Raw genomic sequence first — 22,653 nt, 5'->3', positions numbered from 1 at the left:
ATATTTGATGGTGCTCTCTGGTGGTGGATGTGGACGTGCTGAGTTTAACATGTGGTATTGGGTTCATTTGAGTTTTAGTTGTCATCTTGCTAACGTGGTTTTGAGTTTCTTTTTGCTGTGTGAAAATAAGTCTAATTTTTAAACTGCTTTTTTGTTAGGTAGGGATATGACAGTGAAGTTCATAAGTGTATCATTATCATCAGAGATGGGTGATGATTCGATGTCTGCCATACAGATTCTGCAGATGTTAAGTCTTACTGTTGAATATGTTAGGTGAAATGTTTGTGATAAGTTGTGTTTCAATTGGTGTAGTGAAAACAGTGTATTTGGGTTTTCGAATTGTTCGGGGTTTGGTTCCACTTTTTTGAGTTGTGGGTGTTGCTTTTTGGTATCGATAGCTGCAGTTAAACTGCATAGGTCAAGGGAAATCTACTGTTCCACTTCTTGGGGTTGCAGGTGTTTATTTCTAGTATTGGCAGCTGCGGCTGACCTATACAGGTCAATGGAAGCATCCAGTTTCTGTGGTTTTGTTGATGTAGCAGAATGCTGTAAATTACATTTTTGTATATTATTTGTTTTGGGATGGTGCATTGTTCTCTTATTCATGTACATTTAGCTTGTTCCCAGCCTAAGCCCCAATTTCCTGCAGTTGTTTCATTAGTTTCATTTTACTTTTAGAGTAAGACATAATTGTGTCATTTTAATTTTTATTTGTGTTTGTGTAGTGATGTCATTGTCACCATTTTGTATATGCCGGGAATAACCATTTCCGCCATATTCATGACATCATAAGTCACAGCAGACGGTTGGACTCTGACACTTCTGTAATGCCCAACAAGTTGCATCTTACTTACTGTGTGGAAAATAATGGAACAGAAATATCTAGAACAATGGGAAAGCTAAAAATGAAAAGTAATAGCAGGAAATAGCTGAAGAGGGAAACTGGTCCTCTCCCCACCCGAAATCTTGGTCATGGTGCAGATTTATATGTAACGCAGCCCGAGGTCTGTTACAAGACAATTTGGTAATAAGCTGTTGAAGGAAGCGAATGTGACTGCCAATCAGCTAGGGTGTGGTAACAGACTGGCCTATAGCATTGCCTAATATTTTCATTTACGCCATATTTCGCACACCATTCGCAATAAAAATTAGGGTTGCAAGGTACATCGATAAAACGTGTAATAGGTCCCAAACATGTTGTCAGCAAGTATTTTGATGCATATTATTTACACACATCGTACATCAGCTTCGAAAAATGGGAGGAGAGGATCCACTACAAACTTCTAAGCTAACCCTAACCTTGCGCTACGCTACATATCAATGTCACCACAAACAAAATTCCAGGAGGAGGAGGGTGGGGGTGTACAAATACCAGACTCTAGTCCCAACGAGGTACTAGAGAATACATTTGTTACATTATTTTCGGTTGAGTTGTAAAACTTTCGGAAAAACTTAACAAAAGTATGAGATCTATAAGTAACACATAAAAAGGTGAAATGGTGAAGGTTTCATATCAGATGAGCATCAACAATCTACAATGTTATTTCCAGAGTTATTAATCAACAATCTACTGTTCATCACCTTCCAGGGTTCAAGTATTTACATGCGCTGTTCCAAGAATGTGAAGGAACGCAAAACCCACTGAACTAAGATGTATACTATTCAAAACATTTTCAACCAATTCAACTGAATCTTCCCCTGATCGTGAAACAACGATCATGTTCTATACAACAGGAGTACGAGAAATAAAAAGGCACCTAGTACTTCATACACTGAAACGGTAGGAATTGTCATTGTATGTTTTTGTTCACGTGTCAGTCACTTCTTTGTACTCCACAGTAATAGATATCAGGTTTCAATTTTTCAAAAATAAAATTTGTAGTTTTCCTTACCTGTTCGTATCGCCACTCACGGTTTATTTCCTGAGGGTCGTTATTCGCCATTCGTATCTTACTGACATTAGCCCACATCTAATTTCACTCGCAAATAATAATAATTATTATTATTATTACACTTGTGTGTACTCGTTTTAAATTCAGGTGATTTCCCTATCACATCATGAATTTTATCTTTGGAAAAAGCTGGTGGGGATACAAGGGCAACGGCGTGGAGTGGGGTGAATGCTGATATCATATACAACATAAAAAATAATGGCCCTTCAGCTGCATACACAATTGTGCGCAGTAGATTAAAAACAAGATATCCTAAAATTTATATCGGACTCTGAAACTTACCGATTTTAAAATTCACACGTATTACCACTGTCAATTAATAATACTTCCATTGCGGAGAGATATCAAACTTATAAAAAAAAAGGAATCATAACAGTCTAAAATCATAACATATCACAGCCTAAGCCAGTCGTCAACTATAAAACAATTATCCCAACACACTTCACCTGACTGAAACTAGTGTACAAACATAACTGAAAACTATGCCTATTTCAAAGATATTCATGTTTGCAGACGGACAGAGACAAAGAGGTTAGAATACTTCGAACTACCTTGGTCAGACATCACCGCAGACAGTTCACGCAGCGATCCATATATCAGCGTCATATCAAAGCCATTTACTTGCACTGCTCACTACCCTCATACTCCCACAGTCTAAAAAAAATGGTTAGTAAATAGCAGAAGACCTGAGCTTTTGCAGAAAGACATCTTACGTTTAATGAACGACGAGAATTTTTTTTCACTCCACTTCCAGCCAAATCAGTGAATGTGGAACGTAGGAAACTTTTATAGAATGCAATAACTACATAGTTTAACGTACCAAATAAGCTACCACAACTATAGCTGAAGGCAAAACCACACAGACGTGACAATAAAATGGTAAAAGCAATAAAATTGTTCCCCAACAGAGAGGAAACCAATTCAACAGCTGTTACTACATCTGAGGAGAAAAAAAAAGAAAAAGAAAACAAGAATCTTCAGCGCATTCGCTTTGGAAGCAAAAGTAATTACATGTATTCGAAAGTCGATTGAAGTATAAGAATGTGCAAATCATTAGACACCATAAAAATGGTTATGTGTCAAGAAAAGTGCCTATCTTAATAAGAACACGTAACAACCGAAATATATGCTTCTCATGCATGAAATATGTGCTTATATTCTCTTGGTTACAGTGGAATAAGTTGAAATTTTGTATATATTCGAAAGTATTTCGTCATGTAGGTGGATATAAACTTTCAGCACATGTGAGTACAGACACTATGGAGAGAGGAGGAGTTGCCATATATGTTAAAATTTATCAAGATGTAAAGTATTTAGATACTAAAAAAATTTGTGTAGGACAACATATAGAAGTATGAGCATGTGAGCTTAAACTAAATAATGATACTTTTATACTTGTAGCTGTGTATAGGCCCCTTGGGAAATTTTCAGATTTTTTTAAAAACTTGGATTCTTTGTTCTGCCATCTGTCAGACAGAGGGAAGCAAATTATTGTTTGTGAAGATTTCAATGTAGATTTTCTGAAAGAGTTCGATAGAAAGCTTGACCTTAAAGTATTATTTGGTTCTCTCAGTTTGACATCAGTTATCGATTTTCCTACTCAGGTGGTACAGGAAAGCAGCACACTGTTAGATAATGTTTTTATAGACCAAGATAAATTTAATAAAATAAAAACTTTTCCCGTAAAGAATAGTTGCTCTGATCATGATGCACAGCTAGTTACAGGATGTGACATTGCTCCATACAGTAATGAAAAACAGTCCTCCAAAATAGTGCATTCAATTAACGATTCAACAGTTGCAAATTTTGGGGAAAGCTTGTAACAGTCAGAGTGGGGTGAGGTTTACAGGAAGCATGAAGATAATTTAAAATTTAACCTATTTCATGATATCTTTGTGAGTGTATTTGAAAACAGTTTCCCTAAAAAAACAGTGAAACACAGTTGTATGTAAGAAACCATCTACGTTTTTCTACATCATTACAAAATGTTGTATTCATGATCTATGAACTAATATTAATATACTGTAATGTAATGAGTAAGTTGCAGCTTATATCTGTGCATTAGTGAAATTCGGCTGTTTTCACGTTTATTTCGCTATCATTCATGTCTTCTGATATTACACGAATTCTCGAAGGCAAAAAAATTAAAATAAATATTTCATAAATCAGGTAGAAAAGGGCTGCAAAACAAAAAACATTCTTATGACACAGATCACTGTGATTTCTCAGCACTTGGATTCCTAGTGTCGCCCCAGCTGTCAAACTGTATCAGTTTTACCAAATTATGAAATAAATAGTAGAGAACTGTCTAAGTTACAATATTGATTTTCTATGACTAATTTCGAGCCTAAGCCCATTATGAAATGAGGGCCTGAAACTAATCATCAGCTATCATAGAAAATTAGTATTGCAGCTTTGATGGTTCTCTGCAGTTTATTGCTTAATATGGTAAATCATGCAGTTGCTGATGTCATGCCTTCCAGAATCCTGGAAATTAGTAAGAAACAGCTTTCACAGCAGAGAGTGTCATGACAGTGTGTATTAAACCTGGTTTACACTCACAACAAAAGTGTCGTTTCAGTTTGTGACATACTGCAGTTGCATGTGAACTCGCAGTTTTCAGTGGAGCAAATTAAGAAACACAACTTTTGTCCTGATACAAAAAATTCGACTTGGTTGTACTTCGTTGTGCCATTTTCCTTCCTCCACTGCTCCCTAGTGGCTGTATTTGAAAACACGAACATTCTGTCGTAGTTATTGTGGACTAATTGCCACTGTACTCCACACAGTTTCAATGTGTTTTCACTTTATTAGTGAAAAAAGTGAAAACTGTGGTCGACAGGCGCACTTTTACAACTTCTGGCCCACACGCACACACAATTTTGCAAACCAATGCTGTAGGCCCATCACACAACAAACATTGTTTAAATTGTGAAGTATTTGAGGGACATAAACACCATGTGTGATGTGACAGCTGTAAAACGAAAAATTGATTATTCTAAACGTCTAGGTCGAGTACAGTTAAGAGTCTAAAATCTTAGAAGAGTGATGAATCTACAGACGATATTTACAAGTCAGCTGTTGGTTAGTTTGTCATAGCAGACTGCATTTTCGACTTCGAGTGTTATTTCCTTTGTAAATGTGTTTGTGGTCCCTGATTTATCTCTGCACAAAATCTATTTTTAGATCTAACATTTATATTTCGTCTTCCTTGTATTCAACTCTTGTCACAGCCTTACCACCACAAACCTGCACTATAACATTAATACACACCCATATGATTTCGATTGATGCAATATTGAAATCCATGCAACTACGAAGAATTCGTGGAGCCCTGTGTGAACAGCAGCTCACAGTGTCACTACAGGAAGCCATAAGCTGTGGCGCCACATTAGTTGCATGTATGAACCCAGTAGCAGACTGTAACAGCATTCTCTTCCCCGCAAAAGCAGTCAAAAAGAGACAGTCTGCCTCCAATCAATACTCTTGCTATAAGTCTCGTAAAATAAAGACATAATTATGTATGTGAACATTCACACACCTCCTTCATATGAAAAATGCTGCATACACAACATCAAATTACTGGCCAGGATCTTTCTAATTCAGAATTTTCTAATGTCTTTGTAACATTACTCTTTTAAGAACATGTGTGCTTTCTTGAATAAAAATGAGACTTTTTATTGTGCGTTTTTACGGAAAATAAACCCACTGAACCTGCACTATACGACTAACCTGAGTTTCCACATACAGCTACAGTGGCACCACCACTAACGGCATGATGAGATAAAAGTGAAATGCTGCCATCAGGCACTGGTTGTAAATGTTAAAGTCAACACACTAGTTGTATGCTTTTCAACACAGTGTAAACTGAAATGATTTGAGAATGAATTCATGTAATCGCACAAGTTAAAGGATTAAAGCTATGACCCAAAAACTAAGTAAAGTACGAAAATATTGGTTCAGAAAGTGAGTAATGCATAAAAATAAAATAGGGGTATGAATCAAACTTATCACTTGAACACAAAAATTCAAGCATTATCCTGCCTTATGCAAGTTTACGATATTAGGATATTATTCAGTAACTATATCATTATATACATCGAAATACACAGAGCTGGGTATCAGACGTTCAAGTCCTTTAATACAAGCATATATAAAATTAAATTATTTTGGCAAGAAGCTGTAGAAGTGCATTTATGAGCAGCTTATCATTTTTTTACTAGAATCTAAGTGTTATGTCAGTGTTGATTGATATGATCTCATCAACTCTACTTTCTTAATAGTCCACAGTGTTTGGAATGAAGGCAACTGCTGGAATACTGCAAACAGTCTTCTGCATTTAATTAATCAGCAATACTTGTCAAGTTATAATGTAATTTATGAACACACAACACACATTAAAGTACAAGGTAATATGAATCTTTAATATATACAGCACATAACATTGTATTACATACTCACAAGGGGAATGACAAAACCCTTAACCATTAAAAATTTGAAAGTAAAATGAAGAAATACAATATGATGATCCTTCAAATATATACAGTAGTATTATATTGCAATGCTAGCTGTGAATTTACTATATAATGCGAAACAGTCATATTTTATGTATTTATTTCAATTAGAGTTACAACAAATTATTTTTTCCAAATGTTTAATTTGTTAAGTATTATAAATACACTTTAAAGGCGGAAAATGACTCAAGATTTTCTGAAAGTACAATGCTACAAAAGGTACTGATTCAGAGTGTACTACATACTATTCTTTAAGACATTTGCTGTGGCACACAACGATACCTGGGAGTAAGGAAACGGTAATGGTCTTTCGAAATGCAGCTACCAGGCACTAACCAAATGATGCTAATTTGCGATGAATGAAACTTAATCATACATCTACATTAAAACTATGAAATATTCAGTAACGTCTTAGAAACTCTACCAAAGTCTGTGTACTTCCACATGCAACGTCAGTGTTTCAATTCCAGTGCCACCCACTTCGTTGCATTGAGAGCACCAGTTTTATCTAAAACTGATTCTAAATGTTATAAAAAACAAGCAATCCAACTGTGAAATAATTTCAGTTTTGAAAAAAGCGTTTGGTGTATCAGTGAGTATTTGCTCGTCACTAAAAATGCTCTTGGGTGATGGGGTATAACTGATTAAAATCCTTCCAATCAGAATGGTACTGCAGATATGAAAAATGATGTGAAAATAATATATACCTTTCATAATCTCAAAAAGGAATTTATGGAGTGTCCAAACGTCCAGTGTTAGACACTTCGCTGCTTTTAATGTTTCTAAACGATTTGCCAATCTAGTTGACAGCAGCATATGCATTGTTGTTGTAGTTAACACGTCTTTTTATTAAGGGACAAAATGAAGATGATCTCCAACAAAACAAGGAAGTACAGGTGCCAAATAAGTAGAAAAATCATCCAAAGATAATAACGATTGACGAAAATCGGTGTTTATGAGTTCCTGCCTTGTAAGAAGTGAACAAGAAAAGTAATATAGAGTTGGTGTTTCAGCGATCCAGGCAGGGAAGTAACTGGAATGGGGCACTGCTGGCACCTGAAAGAAAGAAACGAAAAAAAAACAGGAAAACTGTCAAATCAAATCAAGTGTAACAAAGTTAGTTTTAAAAACAATCCTAATGTAAAGAGATGCAAATCATTTAATTAATTACAGGTAGCAAATGATGCTCCTGTAGTGCTTTATGTGCTCATAAACGAAAGAGAACATACCATATGGAGTTAAAAATTATGGAAATGTATGTACTTGCATTTAAAATAGTTCAAATTTATTTATTCGTCCAATGAACGTTCACTCTGCACACAGTATAGATAGCTAAGACTGTTAGTGGCTGGAAACTAGTCATTAACAATCAGGGGTCATTCAGCATTTCGAGTTCTATTGAAATATATACAGTGTGTTAAGTAAGATTGTGGTCGTGTTAGTCAGTAGAAAAATGTGTCTGGCAACAAACTAAAACATATACATACATCACATATGAACGAAAGAAAAATGCCGTCACAATTAATAATACATCCAGTCACTCACAGTGCCGATAATTCCTTGACATTTCTGAGGCATCAAATGATTCAAATGGCTCTGTACTTGCTATATCAGATAAGAGTGTACATAATGGTATAAGAGGTTGTGTACAAATGATACTACCATATCATCGAAATGAATGACAACAATAAACTATAGTGACATAAATGACCTACAAATTCTACACAGAGTATGCGAAAGAACTTGCCCCCCTTCTAACAGCCGTGTACCACAAGTGTCTAGAGGAACGGAAGGTTGCAAATGATCCGAAAAGAGCACAGGTAGTCCCAGTCTCCAATAAGGGTCGTCGAGCAGATGCGCAAAACTATAGACCTATATCTCTGACATCGATCTGTTGTAGAATTTTAGAACATGTTTTTTGCTCGTGTATCATGTCATTTCTGGAAACACAGAATATACTCTGTAGGAATCAACATGGATGCCGGAAACAGCGATCGTGTGAGACCCAACTCGCTTTATTTGTTCATGAGACCCAGAAAATATTAGATACAGGCTCCCAGGTAGATGCCATTTTCCCTGACTTCTGGAAGGCGTTCGATGCAGTTCCACATGTCGCCTGACAAACAAAGTAAGAGCCTACGGAATATCAGACCAGCTGTGTGGCTGGACTGAAGAGTATTTAGCAAACAGAACACAGCATGTTGTTCTCAATGGAGAGACGTCTACAGACGTTAAAGTAACCTCTGGCGTGCCACAGGGGAGTGTTAAGGGACCACTGATTTTCACAATATATATATAAATGACCTAGTGGATAGTGTCGGAAGTTCCATGCGGCTTTTCGCGGATGATGCTGCAGTATACAGAGAAGTTGCAGCATTAGAAAATTGCAGCGAAATGCAGGAAGATTCGCAGCGGATAGGCGCTTGGTGCAGGGAATGGCAACTGACCCTTAACATAGACAAATGTAATGTATTGCGAATACATAGAAAGAAGGATCCTTTATTTTATGATTATATGATAGCAGAGAAAACACTGGTAGCAGTTACTTCTGTAAAATATCTGGGAGTATGCGTGCGGAACGATTTGAAGTGGAATGATCATATAAAATTAATTGTTGGTAAGGCAGGTACCAGGTTGAGATTCATTCTGAGAGTCGTTAGAAAATGTAGTCCATCAACAAAGGAGGTGGCTTACAAAACACTCGTTCGACCTATACTTGTGTATTTCTCATCATTGTGGGATCCGTACCAGGTCGGGTTGACAGAGGAGATAGAGAAGATCCAAAGAAGAGCTGTGCATTTCGTCACAGGGTTATTTGGTAAGCATGATAGCGTTACAAAGATGTTTAGCAACCTCAAGTGGCATACTCTGCAAGAGAGGCGCTCTGCATCGCGGTGTTGCTTGCTGTCCAGGTTTCGAGAGGGTGCGTTCCTGGATGAGGTATCGAATATATTGCTTCCCTCTACTTATACCTCCCGAGGAGATCACGAATGTAAAATTAGAGAGATTTGAGCTTGCACGGAGGCTTTCCGGCAGTCGTTCTTCCCACAAACCATACGGAACAGGAAAGGGAGGAAATGATAGTGGCACGTAAAGTGCCCTCCGCCACACACCGTTGGGTGGCTTGTGGAGTATAAATGTAGATGTAGATGTAGATAGTGTCAGACCGTTTGCACCCAACATCGGTTTCAGTGCCAAAGCTAACAGCGAGAAGAACCGACGTTTTCGTAGCTAGAATTCCACTCACTTGTACCGATTCACTACAGGGGAGACAACAAGTCAAGAAAATGTGGGCGCACTGTACTGGGGCTGATGATACGAACTGCACTGGGACAAAGTCGAAATCTGGCCCACTTTATTTAATTATAAAAAAGCCAAGAAACAGTTTTAAGTAGCATTTAATCCCATTTGCAAGGCACCTATGAGTTAAAAGTCAAAGTAGATTCCTACTAAGAATACAGTCTTATGTATAATTTTCATCCATAATTGTTGGAAATTTTTGTAACGATGGATTACTTCTTGTGACATGTGCATGGAGAAAGTGCTCTTCAAGACACTATAGTGACACAGTCGGCTTGTCAAACAATGTCATAGGAGCAAATACAGTTATGTCTTAAATATCATAGGAGAATGCATAATTTATAGTATTCCAATTTTACTGTGTCTATAATATTCACGAAACTCATGCTTTTCCAACACTGTGTCAGACAAAACATGATAAACAGTCTTGTTGACTGGTTTGCAAAATTATATTATCTTCAGTATAACTCCAAGGTCAAATATCTCCATATTCAATAAATATTCATGGTTCTGAGAATTTAAGTTATGCATCTGCAGAAACGTGCAGTCGATTTAATGCCAGTAATATATCAATGGGGTCTGAAACACATAGTTGAAGTTTCTGCTGCTTTAGACAGGACTGCTGTCATGACACTGTAGTTACTGGTTGTGGTGGAAAATTTCAGAACTCAAGATGGTGACAAGCCACACTCCTTTTATCTATGATGTCATTCACAATCCAAGAAACCGCAGATCATTTCTTGGAACAATGGCAGTCATTAGATGAAACAGCCAATGACATCCCAGTAGTTCACAGGCCATTAAAATGAAACATCCAATTGCAGCGCTGCCACAGAGGAGCCAGCTTTGCTGTGCTGAAAAGTATCTGAACAATTTAATTCCTTTTCCATCATGTTCAAAAGTATTTATCCAAAAAATTGCATAATTACGAACTGCAGTCTTTCCACATCTAAAAGTCATCAGCACCACACACAAACACACACACACACACACACACACACACACACACACACACACAAACACACACACACACACACACACACACAAAACATGTATTAGCCATCAAAAACATGGTTGTACAATTTCAAAGTAAGTGTCCTTTTTGATACCTTAAGGTAGTTTCAAATAATATGACAAACAGACAGTTCACATTTCATGTTAGAACTAAGAGATGATGTAGCGAAACTAATGTGACCAAGCTCATAACTTCAGAAAACATTTTGACTCATATGCTATGATTATCAGATAAGTACACAAACAAATAGGCAGTATGAATTAATGCAAGTCACTGGAAGATAGTAATTAATTCTATTTTTCAATTTTTATGACTACACTTGGTGAAAGCGACAACAAACCGCAAAATTAAAAATTTCCACCTCGAAATTGTTCTCTGAGTCTTGTCAAGTGTTACAATTGTATCTCAGTGTCTAAAATACATAAAGAGTGTTGACATTTCAGTCGGAGGCCATGTTACTGGTCGTTCATATAACAAACTGTCACCACCTGATGTTTTTAAAAGTTTTTTCAGTTAGCATGCACCATTTAAGGGAAGAAAAAGAAAGTGTGTCATGATCTACAATAGAAAAATGTAGTTGATGATAATTTTTACTACCAATAATTCAGGCCTACTCTAGGTTCTGTACATCAACAGCTTTTAAGGAAGGTTACAGTATTTACCAATCAGAATTAAAGGTTATGTGGGTTCCTTCATATATACAAGTAATCATTTATACCTGAAATGTAATTTCTGGACGTTAACGACTTAGTAATGAAAGTGTTTTTCAAGCAGCTGTTATACTTCTACCAACACTTTCCTAATAGTGATGCAGAGAAATTTATAGAATGCTTAGAAAAGCTTATTATCTGTGTGCACAAATATACCAAGCACAATATACTAGTTCTTGGAGACTTAAAATTTGATGCTAAGAAAATACGGGTAAAAATATTAACTTAGCAAATATGTTAAGATCGTATATTTTTTCTTTATAAATGAATGTCCTATAAGGTTTCAGTGCTGCCTTGATAACTTCATAAGAAATGCACATAAAACTGAATTTGAACTAGGGTTGTTTGTTGTTGATCACTTATCAGACCATAAAAGATAGTGGGTGAAATTAATTACTGAGAAATTAAATGTAGACCAAGAACAAATTCAGTGCCGAAATGTCAGTTTATTAGCTGATAAAAATAATAACAGCCACAGAGAGGAACTGAAACTAGTAGATTGGAATACTGTCTTACTTTCTGCCAACAATGTTGAGGAAGCCTTCAACAGATTCATGAATATTATCTCTAAAAGTTTTAATACCTGTTGCCCAAAGATCAAAAAACAATATAGTAATAAAGTCAGGAGACTCAGGCACCCTGCACGAAATAAATGGTTTACACCTGACATAGAGAATCTAAGGCTGTTGGTAATTATTTGCTACAAGAAAATATAAAGCAGTATTGTGGACAAAGCCACTTATAGGAACCTCAAAGGATGTTGTAGATCACAGAGCAGCATAGTGAAATGTAGGGTAAATAAACATTACATTGAAAACTCAAATAATAGATCTAAGGCCACATGTAGGATTATAAAAGTAGAGTTGGGTACACATATAAATTGTAAAATAACACAATTTCTGTTAATATCACAGCAGATGAATTCAATAATTTTTTTGTCAACGCAGCAAACCCCACTACCCCAATTTCTGGTGAGCAAATTTCCAATTCAATGTACACTACTAATCTAGACCACATTTCTGGCAATCAGTTTCAGCAAAATTGTGCAAACACTGTGCCAACGTTCAAGTGGACGCAAATAGAGGTATGTGACATGGTTAAATTAATAATAAAACTAGAAAATTCAAAATCTGAGGACATTTATGGCTTAACGGATTTTGTGATTTTAAAAAATAGTGGATCTCATATCAAACCTTCCCTGTACACTAATAAACTGAATGTATGTTAGAGGTCAGTTTCCAGAGTGTCTAAAAAGGACAGTTGTTGTCCCTATTTATAAAAATGGTAATAAGTTATGTTCAAATAATTATCATCCAGTTTCACTGTTAGTTATTCTCTCCCAAATAAAAGATTAATGTCTACAACAGGATATTTGTAGACATTCATCTCAAAACAATTATCAACAGTGAAAGCAGTTGAAGACATCATTTCTTTTACACAAATCTCATTTGAATCAAAGTAATGTGCTGAAGCCATTCTAGTTTACCTAAGCAAGGCATTCAGCTCGGTGAACCAAACAATACTACTGGAGAAACATTGGTGTTATGAAGTCAGAGACTGTAAACTCTCCCTCATAAGCTGCTATCTAAGCGACAGGAAACAAATTGTAGTTTACAATAAATGAAGTGTCAATGCTTAGACATAACTTAAGGTGTTCCTTAGGGTTCCATGCTTGGCCCTTTGCTGTTTATAATATATGTGAGTTATCTTCCCAGTAACATGCCCTGTAAATCTGCACTTTATGCTGATGACACAACATTCATTTGCTCTGTTAAAGACATAAACAAACTGAAACTGGAAAGCAAAGAGTACCTTAACCCATCTAACACATGTTCAAAGCCAATGAGCTATCCATCAACTATGAAAAGACAGTGAACATCATTTTTAGTTTATCAGGCTGTGAGGCTGAGCGCTCAACTGTTAACTTACTTGGTGTACACCTTGGTTCCAAATTAACTTGGGAAAAACACACAGACCCTGTAGGCAGAAAGTTCTCATGCATCATCTTTTTATTGGCTAAACTATAGACATGTGTAAAATACCTCTGTTACTTAACTCCTGCTATGCCTTCTTTCACTGCCACCTGTAATATGCTACCCTATTATGGGGTAATTCTGCATCATCATCATCATCATTGGGTTGTCTGCCTTGCAGAAGGTTTTGACTGCAGAGCCCTCCATGCCTCTCTGTCTTCTGCCTCCCTCTTTATTTTGCACATAGAAGTTCATGTCAAGTGCACCTTTGGAATATTAATGTGGTAGCTTCTCATTGCTTTCCACATATGATACCTGCTGCCCACTCTGGATCAGACGCTGTTTGCAGTCGCTCACTCTGAGTCAGACAGTGTAGCTGCCTGTTGGTCCATGGAAGGTATTTGATTGCCCTCCTATCACCAATATCTGGGAGGCATTCCCTGATCCGCCACCTGGGGACGCGTCCTCTAGAGGTTTCAGGCTCCCCCCTCCCCCCCAGAGGGGGGTAATTGTGCAGGGAACAAAAAGATTAATCTGGCACAAAAAGCCTCTCAGGGATATTTCTGGATTTACAAATTCTGAAACCTCATACAGACCACTTTTTGAAACCTTAAAAGTATTGACAGTTTCATCATTTTTTATACACTGGTCCTACTACACATTAAAGAATACTTAAACAACTGCATCTTAAGGAAAGTTGTACACCAGTATGAAACTAGGCAAATGAAACACACGGATATGTTCACAGCTAGATTAAACACAGTCTAGTTATTAATACTAGGACATAAAATTATTTAGTACTTTACATTTACAGGCACATCATGTCTCACTTAATGACTTTAATATAAAAACTGAAAAATGGTTGAAAAGAAAGGCTTTCTACAATATTTCAGAAGTTCAAACTTGTTCTAAGGATGATGTGAGATACTAAATTATTTATAACTGTAAGTTACTTTGGATTTACTTTAGTATGTTGGTAGTTTATTTGATACTCCTATATATCATTTTCTATGTACTGTACAATTAAGAAATTGTTCTGTAGTGTATATTTTATGTGCCTTATGTTATTATTAGTATATGTATCGTAACTAAGTCAACAAAACGTATTTGTACAACATATATAAATTCCCTATGAGGACATCAACTGCATAAAACTGTTCAAAGATGGATCAAAATAAATAAATAAATAGAAGCGTCTACAAACTGTATTGCCCCTTTATCAAGTACAAAATAATTACAAAAATGTAATAAAATATGTGATGCAAAAACATACAACATAGCCAAAGACAAACAAACTCACCAAACACCATTCTAGGAAGGAAGGAAGATGGTGTTTTGATGTGACCAAAAATGGTGGTGGATAAGATAGAGGTGAAATAGCCAAAGATAATGATGGAACAAGACAGTGATGAAAGGCCTATATCTTGAAAATACAAAACTTTGCCACCAAAATAAAATTATTTATCACAGTAAGTAACGATTGTGAGTGCAAACACACACACACACACACACACACACACACACACACACACACACACACACACACACACACACTCACACACACAAAAGTTGCTTAACGTAATATACAAGTGTAACTACAGAAATTTGATTATGAATAAAAATTTCAAATTTGCAACAAAATAAAATTGTATTATATCTCAAAACTTGTAACATTTCGAGCACAAATGACACATGGTACTTCTATCATAACATACTGTAACTGTTCTGAAAGATGAAAGAATACATACGCCATGCATATTGGCACTACTTCTAAAACTTAGATGTTGAGCAGCACTTCCTGCAGGCACAACGGACCTTAAAATGAAATATTTTAACACCTAAATTTTCCATATTACTTATTAAACACATGGGTTGTTCACTGGCACTACTGAATTAAATTATACATCAATAGACAGATGTAGCTCCATTTTTGTGTCATATAGTAGATTCAACAAATGACAAAAAACTGTTCTACAGGATTGCAAAACACACATGATCTAACTTACTGCTTAAAGTGTACTTGCAGAGGATATTTATAAAATTAAAGAAAGTTATTCCCATATCTAAATTCGTCAAAAATTTGTCCGTAAAATGATATCCAAGTCAGCCAAACATTCTCTGCAGTTAATTCTAGCATTTGCTATCACACAGTGGAGGACGCATGACACTTTGATCAAATAGTGTACTGAACAGTAGTAATAGACATTCAAGTAGGTAAGAAACCATTGTTGCTGTGTGTTCAACTATCCACTTTCAAAGTTAACTAAATATTGTAGGGATTCCATGTTAGGATATTAATTCTAACTTGCAGTATGAAATGATTGTCATCTTCAGATGATAATATTAAGTAGGTAAGGCAGTGATAGTTGACTTCAATAAATAGGTATTAAGAACCGAAATATTATTCTAAAACCAGATGCTGACAGTGCAGGTATGATAACTTGATAGTGGGTGTCAGCTACTGGAACTTAAAACTAGAGTGTGACTTCAGTATCTGACAGTAAGTTCTTTCAGTGGATATCAGCTACTAGCAGTGTCAGCTACTGGCGGTGTCAGTTGCTGTAGAGGTGAGGGGGTATATAAGCTACTTGCCCTCTATGTTTCAGAAAACTAAAGTACACTATTTGCTAAACTATATCAAGTTGCATCTCATGTTACAGAAAACTGTAACAAATCGCTCATGTTACACCATTTTCCAGCACAAACGTTTTCCAGTGTAACCATTTTTGATACCATTTGGCGGGACAAGGATAGTCTGTTGACACAGTGACTGTCATTACCCCTGCAAATGCATATATCTAGAATCGGTGAAATATTATGTATTTGGAGAGTGTATTGATGGGCATGCACATACATCAGCAAGTCTAATAATGATATCAATTAAGCAATTTAAGATACGTTCCATAAATGCGTGACTTGTTTCAACCATCAAAGGCGATTAATTAGCAAGTTGAGACTTGTCAGTTGCATTCAATCACGAGAAGCTGACAGTGTGTATGTATAGTGGGTGTTAGCTGCTTGGGGTGTCAGCTACTGAGGATATCAGCTTGTGCTGATACAACAAAGTTTTAAAATTCAGTAGCTGACATCCCCAGTAGCTGTCATCCCCATTAGCTGATATTCTCAGCAACTGACACTTCCAGTAGCTGATAACTCCAGTAAATGGCAACCCCAGCAGGAGAAACACCACACCCCCATCCCCAAGTAGGTTGTACCCCCAGTAGCTAATACCCTCAATATATGACACAGCCAGTAGCTGACATCCCCTGGTAGTTGACACCCTCAGTAGCTGACAACCCCCCCGTAGCTGATAGCCTCAGTAACTGTCACCTCACAATAGATAACACACCCATTAGCTAACACTCTCAATATCTGACACCCCCAGTAGCTGACACCCGCAGTACCTGACCCTCCCGGTAGCTGACACCCACTGCACACACACACATTGTCAGCTTCAACTGATAGAATACTCTTGATAAGTCTCAACTTCCTGACTAATTAATTTTGCATGTTGGAAGAATTCGCAATTTGCTGAACAGATCTCAACTTGTCTAGCTGGTATCATTAGACTTGCTAAGATCTGAATATGAAGATAGATGCAATCTGCAAGCATGTCCTATTTCTCTGAGTCAAGACAAATGTACATGTGGGGTAATGACAGCTGTAAGTCAATTGGCCATCATTGCCCCATCCAATAATATCTAAAATGGTTACTGTAGTATCCTACAATTCCATATACCGGCAATATATGGGTGACTGGAGGATTGTTGTAGCTCATGTACCCTGTTCGGTTCAGAACACAGGCTAAATTGCATATCAACATCTTGGCCAATCAAAACAAACTTGTCTGTTTTCAAATTAGATTCTGTCAGATATCACTGAAACATGTCATACTAGAGTCACCACCTGCAGTACTTGTGCCCCCACAGGTGGCGCTACATGCACAAGACGTCTTGCATTGGCTGATCACGTATCTGCGGGAACACTAAGCACATATCAGTCTGCGAAACCTGTACTTAAATGGCTGTCCAGCCACAAAACAAACAGGTACAGTTATAATACCAAGGAGCATCACTGCAGCAGCACCTCAACAAGCCACCAACAGTAACAGCAAGAACCATCGTCTCCACTGACCTCAATTTCAATTCGATAGCGAGTTCCTGGGATTGTATGCACCAGTTGAACTTTGATTTTGTGATAATGCCTAGTAATTGTCATTAGTGACAGACATCAAACCAAACTTACAATAGTTTCAGTGTTATTGGTTGCCATCAAAGAACTAATAATCAAAGCCACTTCAAATTTCTTTAGTGAAACAAAATTCGCTAAATTACAGTCTGTGTTTCTTCAGACTTTATAGAATTGCGTCCCTGAGAACATTGCCATTAGATGACTTCATTTTCTACTTTTTGTGAATCAGAGCTATTTATTAGTACTATATCAGAATCTTACTTGTGTGTGTGGACTCAACCCGGTCACCACAGTTCATGGCAATCAGGTTGTAACACTCTTAAGTTGACAAAAATTCCCAGTGTACATGATGTGTGTTCTCAGAATTTTTGTGTCATTTGTCCTTTGTACTAATACAACATTTCTTGTGTCGGTATGGCCGCAACCAATGGGGATGTGAGCACTTAAGTACTTCTTTTGCTACAAAATATGCAGCAGCCACAGGAAGTACTCTTGGAGACTGCGCTGGCATCACCACAACGATGGAAGTGTCCAATAGTCTCTCACGGATTGATTGAGGGTCAGAGGCTTCGAGCCAGTGCCACCATTTTTTCCAAGGTTTGACAAGGAAGTTGAATACTGTTGCTTCAGTAGCATTTCATCACCCATGGAACAGTAGATGATACCTAACAAAGAGCTTTTTTATTAGCTTACTTTGGTGAAGTGTACAGACTGCTCCAACATTTATATCCAGAAGTTTAACTCCATGACTTAGCTTATGGGCAACTTAAAAACAAGTTAACAGACAATTTTGTCTCTCAGATTCATGTGGCTGCGGCTCACCATATGTTTTTAGGGCCTTTTGGCCAGACTAGGCCTTGAGGTGCATGACGCAAGCAATCAGATAGATATCTCTTTGCCTAGTTCGCACCTCCAGGACTATCTTACACAATACATGTGTTCGCAAATATGAGGTCAACATCACGCCGCAACCGTTAGTGGTCTCAAAGGTTTGCAAAGCAAGGCACATTCCATTTACCTCACAGATCAAACTAAGGAGAGAGCTCCAACAGCTTCAGGACAAAGGTGTCCTCTTAATAATTTGCAACAGTTTGTGGGTCACACATACAGCATTGGGTAAAAAAATCGATAGCTTCCTGCATATTATTGTTGACTTGAAGTCCATAGTGAACATCCAGACAGTTGTAGACATATATCCTATACCAAAACTTGAAGACATCAAGTCCAAACTCGTGGGTGGTACCATTTTTACTAAAATAGACCTTTGAAAAGGATACTGCCAATTACTGTCAGATGAAGAGGTCAGACACATCCTAGTGATCAACACTCCATCTGGGTTATTCCGGTAGAACTGTTGCAGTTTGGGATTTCAAGTGCAACCACTATCATCCAAAGCTACCTGGAACAGTTGACACAAAATGTCCCAGGAACAGCGCAGTCTTTGGACGACATTGTTGTCACGTTAAATGTCTCGAGGGATCTATTGTAGAATCTGGAGAGAACTCAGACACATTTTTAGCACTTCAAGGATCCATCCAACACCTCAATATCAGAGGTCATGCAAAATTGCCAGTGCCCACTGACGCCAAAGTATTACAGCCAGTTTTTAGACATTTCATCTCTTATCACAAATTTATTCCACATGCTGCAGTGATTGCGGAGTTCTTGAACAACCTTCTACAAAAAGACGTAGAGTGGCACTGGCGTCCACCCGTCAAAAAGCCTTCCAAAATCCGAATCGGGTTTTCCTCCAGCCGACCTTCCTGATAGCTTCAGATCTTCAGAAATTGCTAATAGCGTCTGCAGACATATCAGAATATGGCCTTGGAGTCGTTACATCCCACAAGATAAATGACTTGGAACGTTATATCACCTTTTCTTCAAAAATTCTAATGGTGGTGCAATAAAGCTGCAGATATATAGAGAAAGAGGGCCAGGTAACCATTTTTGCTCTCAAAAAATTCCATGGTTATGTCTACTGCCAATGGTTCATCCTCTTGACCTGCCACAAGCCACTGCTGTCCCTTTTTCGTATGGGTGCTGGTATTCTACAGAAAACGGCAAGGCGCCTCAAATGGTGGACCATGTTTTTGTCAATGTATACATACAACATTCAGTACTGCTACAAAACACAACCTACCAACACAGATGTATTCTCCCAGCTTCTAGCAGGTCAACACATGGTGCCACAGGCGTGACATCACACAGACTTGGAATCTTATGGATTGGTGGCCCAGTTTCCCATTTGCACTAATTACATCAGCATGTTAATTCTGGTGAGCCCAGTCTACATGATGTCGTATAGTAAACCGCTCATGAGTGGCCAGCTGACAGAAAGTTAATCAGCAATCAGAACATTGTAGCACACTGGCATCACCGACATGAGCCCTCCGCTTTTAAATGGCTCCTGCTCCTCCTCTTAAGGGAAGATGGCAAAACAAGGGTAATAATTCTCAAAGTCCTGCAACGACATGTACTGGTCCTGTTCCAGTACGACGATTCGGGCGTTGTCTTGACAAAACGTGTGGCCCAAGAGCATGTATACTAGCGTAATAATGACAAAGATATCCAACACACCCTTGACAATTACCGTGTTTGATAACAACACCAAGTGCCAGCCATGAAACACCTACAGTGATCTCCACTTACACAGTCATGGTCATAAATTCATTTGGACTTCGCAGGGCCATTTATTGGAACACAGTGGCTCATCCTCATACAAATATACAGCAAATTTCCATGTGTCTCAAGCCTGTGGTACCTAACCACAGCAAAAACTATTCAAGCTTTGGCCCAAATCTTCTCCATTGAGTATTTATTAGCTACAATCATCATGGAGAATGGTCTTTGATTTTCATCTATGGAACCGAGCAATATCATGCAGTGATTGGCAGTGGTTGGATGATGGTTTAAATCCTCATCCCACCATCCAGATTTAGGTTTTTTGTGATTTCCATAAATCGCTTCAGACGAATTCTGGGATGGTTCCTTTGAAAATGAGCACAGCTTAATTTCTTCCTCATCCTTTTGTAATCTGTGTTCAGTTTCTACTGACTGCACTCTTGGAAGCACTGATAACTCCCTTCCATCCTGCTTCTAAGGGCATGGCAGAACGGTTTGTGCTACTTTCAAAACAAAAATGACCAATCTACAGCAGGAGTACAAGATGGAAGATGCCTTCCAGCTATTCATCACTGTATATTGTACACACGTCAAGAGAATGTCAGCCTAACTGAGAAGCTTGACAGTCGCCCTTAGTGCACCATGTTGTCAACAATAAAACTCACAGCCAGTAGACTATCCCAGTCATTTTAGGCTCCAGGAGGACATTTGGATGATGGTGTTCAGCAGCAACAAATGTCAGTGGGTCCTGGCATAGATAATGTGCTTCGTGGAGCAATCCATAGAAGAGATCCACTTATAAAATCTGACTACAGCCCAAAGCCACATTAACATTCTCCATCCCTAGAGGGACTTACGTGTCGCTATGGACGATTCCACTATATTTTCTTTTCCAGAGACAAAGCATGTGATAACCGAGCTAGACCGGCAGCTGATACAGCATCAACAATTCAACAGTGGGAGCCCCCATCAACAGTAATACCCCAGACTGCAGAACAGGGATATGACTGTGATAGAGGCACCCATCCCAATTGTTGTTGACATCAAGGAACACAGGACACCACCACCAGAGGAGACAAGCAAAATAACATGACTACATGATGTCAGGATAGATACATTGGGGGGGGGGGGGGGGATGCTGTATCCTACAACTCTGTCTACCTTCTGCCTACAACAGGGATGCAACTGGCTAATTGAAATAGTTTCCCCTCGTGCTTCGCAAAAAAGCTGGATTTTATACCAGCACTGAGGCCAACCAAAACACACTCGTCTGTTTTCAAATTAGTTACTGGCAGATACTACAGAAATGTACAGCATCAGCTTCGCCAGCTGCAATCATTGTGAACCCGTAGGCAGCACTACATGCAAGGGACCACTTCACTCTGAATATTACATGTATGCAGAAACACTGAGCAGCTATCAGTTACAAAGCCTCTACTCAAGTGGCTGTCTAGCCACAGAGTGGCCATATCCTACCGCAGCACCAACCAAGGAGCATTATGACAGCAGCAGTGTAACGAACAGTCAGCAGTCATAATCATAGCCATTGCCTTCACCGACCTCAGCCTCAATTGGACACTTTGCTCCTTGGATGGTATACACTGGCTGAATTTCGATTTTGTGACAGTGCCTTGTAATTGTCATCAGTGATAGATGTCTGATCAATCTTAAAATGATTTCAGTGTTGTTGATTACCACCAAAGAATTAATAATCTAGACACAGTTTCTTTTGTGAACAAAATCAGCAAGATGAGAAACTGTATTTGTTCAAACTGCTTATGGATGACTTCATTTTCTGTTTTTTTTTCTTTTTTAATTCAGAGCTATTATTAGTACTACCTGGGAATCTTATTTGTGTGTGTGGACTCACTCACAGTAGCACAATTACACTGGTAAACGGTTACACTGGAAAATGCTATAATATGGGACAAATTTTTACGTTTTTTCTGTAACATAGAAGGCAATTTGTTACAGTTTCCAGTAATGTAGGGAAAATTGTTACAGTTTTGCTGTAACAAACCGGGACAATACCAATAGCTGACACCCCCGGTAGCTGACACCCATTCCACGTACTCACTCTCAGATACTGGTGTCACAATAAAGTTTTGAGATAAAGTAGCTGATACCTGCTATCAAGTTATGGCACATACCCTCTCAACTTATGCACTGTCAGCTTGTGGTTATGGAGTATTATTTCAGTTCTTAATGACTATTTCTTTATGTCAGGTAACAGTGCCTTGCCTTTTTAGCATTATAAGCAGAGGATGATAATTGTTTTGTCCTGCAAGATAAGAGTTAGCCGCTATCATGGCTTCTTATAATTTTAGTGTGACTTTGAAAGTTAGCAGTTGAAAACATAGCAACCATCATTTCTTA

General features: G+C 37.9%; 1 protein-coding gene across 2 annotated transcripts in view; it reads right to left on the bottom strand.

The window, feature by feature from the left end:
* LOC124721197 (terminal uridylyltransferase 4-like) overlaps positions 1–2,427 on the bottom strand; it is a 207,296-nt gene extending 204,869 nt beyond the window's left edge. Inside the window, exons 1-2 of one of the 2 annotated variants that reach the window (XM_047246042.1) lie at positions 2,235–2,427; positions 1,893–2,123 (exon numbers count right to left, since the gene is read on the bottom strand). The gene's annotated coding sequence lies outside the window, so the exon portion shown is untranslated. The remainder of the gene's footprint in view (positions 1–1,892; positions 2,124–2,234) is intronic. The other variant, XM_047246041.1, reaches the window with a different exon arrangement.
* Between the last annotated feature and the right edge of the window lie 20,226 nt (positions 2,428–22,653).

This window comes from Schistocerca piceifrons, chromosome X (assembly GCF_021461385.2).
Source record: "Schistocerca piceifrons isolate TAMUIC-IGC-003096 chromosome X, iqSchPice1.1, whole genome shotgun sequence".
Lineage (NCBI taxonomy): Eukaryota > Metazoa > Arthropoda > Insecta > Orthoptera > Acrididae > Schistocerca > Schistocerca piceifrons.
The sequence above is the reverse complement of the archived record's forward strand: the minus strand, read 5'-3'. Positions and strand labels throughout refer to the sequence as shown.